This window comes from Cupressus sempervirens, chromosome 10, assembly GCF_028749045.1.
Source record: "Cupressus sempervirens isolate cs-2001-9-10 chromosome 10, ASM2874904v1, whole genome shotgun sequence".
In the NCBI taxonomy this organism is placed as follows: domain Eukaryota; kingdom Viridiplantae; phylum Streptophyta; class Pinopsida; order Cupressales; family Cupressaceae; genus Cupressus; species Cupressus sempervirens.
The window spans coordinates 270,910,160-270,915,728 of NC_143127.1; the positions used below are offsets into that span (position 1 = coordinate 270,910,160).

Genomic DNA, 5,569 nt, shown 5'->3' on the forward strand with positions numbered 1-5,569 from the left:
ATTTACAACTGTTTGCTATTTAACATCAATTCTACCGATATATGTCTTTCTTTTCTTCCTTAATAAAAAAATAAAAATGAAAAGAACATCTTTTCAAAAATTGTACAATTAGATAATTGTACAATTAGATAATTGTACAATTGTTTTGATTATCTGTACCAACTCTAATCTGAAAAAGATAAACTAGCGATCCATGACCCTGAAAATGGCGACTTTTTAAATAAACAATTGCACAGGAATGACGAAATTAATATATATTTTATTTTTCCTTTTTAACTTTAAAAGATGCGATTCTTGTCGAGACCCGAAAGAAAGGAAGAGTGGATCGGAAGGGTTTGGCCAATTTCAGGAGGGAAGATGCCCTAGATCGGCTTCTGCTGATGCATATCGTAGCCTTATTACCTGCGATTGACCTGCAAATTCCATGAATAAATCCGGATACATATCGTAGCCTTAGTACCTGCGATTGGCCTGCAAATTCCATGAATAAATCCGGATACTGATAGCCTTTAATGGAGAGCAATCTTGCTGAAGGGGAAAAATAAAGACTTGGTAAGTACAGAGAGGGATAAGAAGTAGCAGGAGGACATCAGGCATGGGAGGAATGGTAAGACTTTGTTCACACAATAATGGAGTCTTACCTGACCCTCCCATGCCCATAGCCCTCCCTACATATCCCTCTTATCTCACTGCGCTCCAAGAAATCTATGTTACAGGTACCTGTTTATTAATTTTGATTTTTATCGTCAGATCTGTATTTTTCTAAAATTAAAATTTTGGCTGTTGATTTTTATCAATATAATATTGATAAATGTGGATTTGGGTTTCTTGTTAAGTGATGGGGGATGTGTATCAAAAGATTGTAGATCTGTGCATGGTTCAGATCTAACGAGCAACCGGTAACTTGCAAATGATTTTATTACTAATAGAATCGTTTTTATGTTCTGAATTTAGCTATTGGGTTAAAATTCGGTTCCATGCAGGGTTTCAAGATTTATTTTTATGGAGAGACTGTTTTTTTTAAGATAGTTGAAGATCTTGAAACAAAAAACAATTGGAACCTTTTTCGCATAATATCTTCAACAATTTATTGGGGCCTATAATTTTTCTCCTATCTTTTAGTTTTATATTGCGATGTGACATTTGAAAATATCTTATGGTCTGCCCTAAAGAGTAGAAGGACCTTCAGTTTATTAGGTAAGATTCGACTAAATTTTCCACTTTCAACTGCTAAAATCTATGGAACCACTCAGTTGCAAAAGATTCAACCGTAGCCATAGGACATTTTAACGAACATTTCAGAATAAATCCGTGCCAAATTGACAAACACAATCAACAAACATTTCAGAATAAATCTGTGCCAAATTGACAAACATAATTGCCTAGAAATCAAGGTCAACTTTCTCCACGATCTAGTAAATGATCTATTTTACGTTTTAAACAAATATTTTAAAAAATAAGAAGAGATATCAATTTTTCTTTTCTAAAAAGCTTATATAAAAATATTCCAAAAATTAAAATTTAAGCAAGAATCATATATAAACAACCCCATAAAAACAGATCAATAAAGATTTCAAGATCCACGGTATGACTGTACAGTGTAACTGTAAACCTTTGTTGCATGAAATACTTGTATACCTTGGTATCTGAGTGTGTTCACTAGGTCCAATGTATAACCAAAGGAAGAATGATGGCTATCCGAGTTTTTTGATGTTAGATTACGTTTTGCTGATTGGTCATTCAGATAAACACTATAACGGATGAATGTGATAAATACACACTTTTTAGGCTCAACCAATTATTTTCATGTGTTAGAGCGAGTTGTACACATTTGACAGGGATTCTGATGCAGGAACACTTTAAAGTTATAGATTCATGGGAGGTCAGCGTAAAGAAACAAGAACATTTTGTTTTATTTTAGGTACTTTACTATTTTTTGCACAGGGCTTAACTGTTTCGGTAATATAAAAAATGGAGTTGGCTTTATTGGTTCGAGGATCATCATTTTGGTGGCTAGTGTATCTTTTTAATTCCGAAATGGGCTCTCTTAAGTGGGATTGATGATCATCAATTTTATTCCACGTTGTAGGTTTGGACCCTGCCAGTCAGGTCTTGGTGCAGGTCTGGGTTCAGATCTGAGCTGGGTCTTTGGTGAGTCCGGCAGGGCCTGTGCTATGAATTGGGAGTCTGTGTCTGAAATGTGCTCGTATCGGGTATTTCAGTATTTATCTTCTGCCATTTCACAATTATGCTCCTGTTGGAATGGGTACTAGAAATTCTATTACAATTTTTATGTTTGAATGTTATTTTTGAGTATGTAATATGTTATTATGTTAAATATTTAATAGTTTAAGTTTGTGTTGCAATTTTATTATGTTTAAGTATTTTGATTTGGCATGTTATACTGAAACATCATTTGATAACTAGTATGTTTCAAGTTCTATTTGTATACTATACGGCACTCTTCTCTGCCTAGGCCTCCCCTTGCTGTTATCTTGAAAATGAGGTCCATTGTCTCCCGTCCCAGGAACTCGTTTTTTTGTCCGGATGTACCCAATACTGGTGTTAGACTTAAAAAAAAATCTAAAATCCAATGTACTTGAACTGGATAAATTACAATGTTCTTACTGAATGAACATCTACTTTTCATGTTCAAAAGATAACTACAAGATAGATTACCTCTCCTTTATAAATCCAATATTTTTTTTAGTATATATATACACACTCACAAACCCCACAAATCCAAATGGATTTTTTTTGTCCACAAACCTGTACGTAAATCCATACTTGTCCTCAAATTAAAAAATTCAAATGGACAACTTAGTTGTGTTTTTTTCCCTATGAAGTGTCAATTAAGAAACTTACGTATCAGTAGCTTGACCAAGTAGAGTAGAAGCCTGTACACACATTAGTACTGTCTAACCAGTCACCAAGATCCTACGAACATATACGGTTATCTCGATAGTAATCACTGTACACACATTGGTACTGTCTAACCAGTCACCAAGATCCTACGAACATATACGGTTATCTCGATAGTAATCAGATTAATCACCACAAAAATGTGCGCTCATGTTCAGATACATCAAGTACATAACAACTTAAATACATCAAAAGGAATATGAGCTACGATCAATTAGCATCCATATCACATGGTTTGCTTTCTATATCACATGGTTTTCTTTCCATCCAGGCAATCCAGAGTAAATAAACAAACCAAGGTAAATAAACAAATTAGAGAGCTAGAAATCATTTAAATTTATTTATAAAACCTTGCACTTGTTAGAGAGACTCGTCAGATTCGTCTTCCGCTTTTCTGCATCCTCGTCCTTTTCATCTGAGTTCTCTAGATCTTCCTTTTTTTTTCTTAAGAATCTTGCAAAATTTGCTTCGAGTACTCTCACTGTAGTGTTCTGCATGAGGTTTGTTGGAATGTGTAATTTCAACTCAAATGAATTGTAGATGAATAATAGAGGATTCTAGAAATTTCAAGAGGATTACCGAATAGGGTTAGGTAAAGTAAAGTTCTGGAAGTCGTATAGGGTTAGGTAAAGTTCTAGAAGTCGTAGATTGTTCTAGAAAAGTTTATTTCTCCTATGTCGGCTAATGTAGATGTTTCCAGAAATAATTTAAGACCTCTGTAAATAGAGGCAACAGGTAATGTAATTGACATGGACAAAAAGTATGAATGAAATATATAATATTTTATTGTGTGGCAGCACATAGTGCATTGTTGTTTTGTGTTACATCTTTCAGATTGGCATTAGATCTATTGTGTGTTTCATGAAATAGGTATCAGAGCTTTCCTATGTTTCATCAATTGGTATTAGAGCCTGGTTGGATAGAAAGTTGTACAGAATTTCGGATTGTGTGTTGTGCTACTAAATGGTGGAGGATTGTTTGTGAGAAAGATAATTGTTCTGAAGAAGACTGCACAGGAAGTGTTAAGCAAGAAAGAGGGCAAGTCAGAAAAAAGGTATGGGGCAAATTTTTATGGCATTTAAGAAATTATAATAGCAGAAGAATATTGTGAGGATTTTAGCTATCTAAAAGGGTTGTTTCAAGTTGTTTGAAGATTTAATTCTGGAAGTAGAAAGATATTTAGAATTTTCTAAAAGACAGAGCAAACTGTGTTAAATTCTTGTGTTTCAATGGGGAAAGTTGGAAAAAGAGTAAAGAAGGAAAAAGATAGTTTGGAAGAAGAATTGATGAATGTTAAAGAGTCAAATTCAAATTTGATAAAGGGTTCAAAGAAGTTGAAAAACAAAATTATGAGTATTTGTGTCAAATTCAAGATTTAGAAATGGAATTGATCATAGCTAAACAGAAAAATGAGAAATTAGAAGAAATGTTAAAACTACATGATGGTGACAAAAAGAGAGAAATGGAGAAATTAGAAGAAAAATTAAAGATGTTTGATGATGTTAAGAAAAGAAATGAAGAATTAGAGGACGAAATGAAGAGACTAAAAGAAGAAAATGATTTGTTAAATGCATGTGTCAAAGAAAAATCAGTATGTGATGTTTCATGTAGTACAGATGATTTGAATTCAACACTAGAAAAGTGTGACTCTGTTCAGGTTGTTTGTGATAAAGAATGTAAGAAGTAGTATGAAAATGTGGCATCAAATGCTACCAGTTCCAAAGATAAGAATGTTGGGTGGAATATAATGAAGAAAATGGGTTACAAAGGTAAAGGATTGGGAAAACATCAACAAGGAATCATAGAGCCTATTGAGCCAATCATGAGACCAAAATATGAAGGACTAGGATATGCAGCAAATGAAAGTAATGATGTCATGAGTTCAAACAAATTTGTTGAAAGTAAAAAATATATGCAATGTTCAAATTGTAATAGGAAAGGACACACGAAAGACAAATGATGGGATCTTCATCCATGTAATATTTGTGGCTTAAAGAGTCATAATGAAAAGATGTGTTGGAATAGGGAGTGTAAAAATATTCGTATGGACAAGTGCAAGAAGGATTTTATGGCAGGTTGTATCAAATTGGATTGTGGATGGAACCACGGATCGAGTTGGCAGAAGATTACAGGTGCAATCAAAAATTTGTTTAAGCATAAATGTTCAAGAGTAAGAAAAATACAACAGCATTGGAAAGCAGACTAGAGCAAGGCATCAAAGTAGAAAAAGAAGGTTATCGGCATTTTTGACAAATGAGGCAAGCAACAAGCATGTATTAACAAAGGCATTATTATTGGAAAATGACATTTTGGTATTCTGCAAAAGAAAGCATTTTGGCATTTGTATGTAATAACATTTGAGGTTGAAATTAAGGGGGAGTGTTGGAATGTGTAATTTCAACTCAAATGAATTGTAAATGAATAATAGAGGATTCTAGAAATTTCAAGAGGATTACCAAATAGGGTTAGGTAAAGTAAAGTTCTGGAAGTCATATAGGGTTAGGTAAAGTTCTGGAAGTCGTAGATTGTTCTAGAAAAGTTTATTTCTCCTATGTCGGCTAATGTAGATGTTTCCAGAAATAATTTAAGACCTCTGTAAATAGAGGCAACAGGTAATGTAATTGACATGGACAAAAGTGTGAATGAA

At 33.5% G+C, this 5,569-nt stretch overlaps 1 long non-coding RNA gene across 4 annotated transcripts; it reads left to right on the forward strand.

The window, feature by feature from the left end:
- Positions 1-214: 214 nt before the first annotated feature.
- LOC149533690 (uncharacterized) lies at positions 215-2,366 on the forward strand. Of its 4 annotated transcripts, XR_016356767.1 has the most exons (4): positions 219-716; positions 837-899; positions 1,853-1,921; positions 2,090-2,366. It is a non-coding gene; the product is annotated as an uncharacterized LOC149533690 (long non-coding RNA). The 4 variants fall into 4 exon arrangements; XR_016356766.1 differs by lacking the exon at positions 837-899 and having other exon boundaries at positions 215-716; XR_016356765.1 differs by having other exon boundaries at positions 217-899.
- Positions 2,367-5,569: the final 3,203 nt, after the last annotated feature.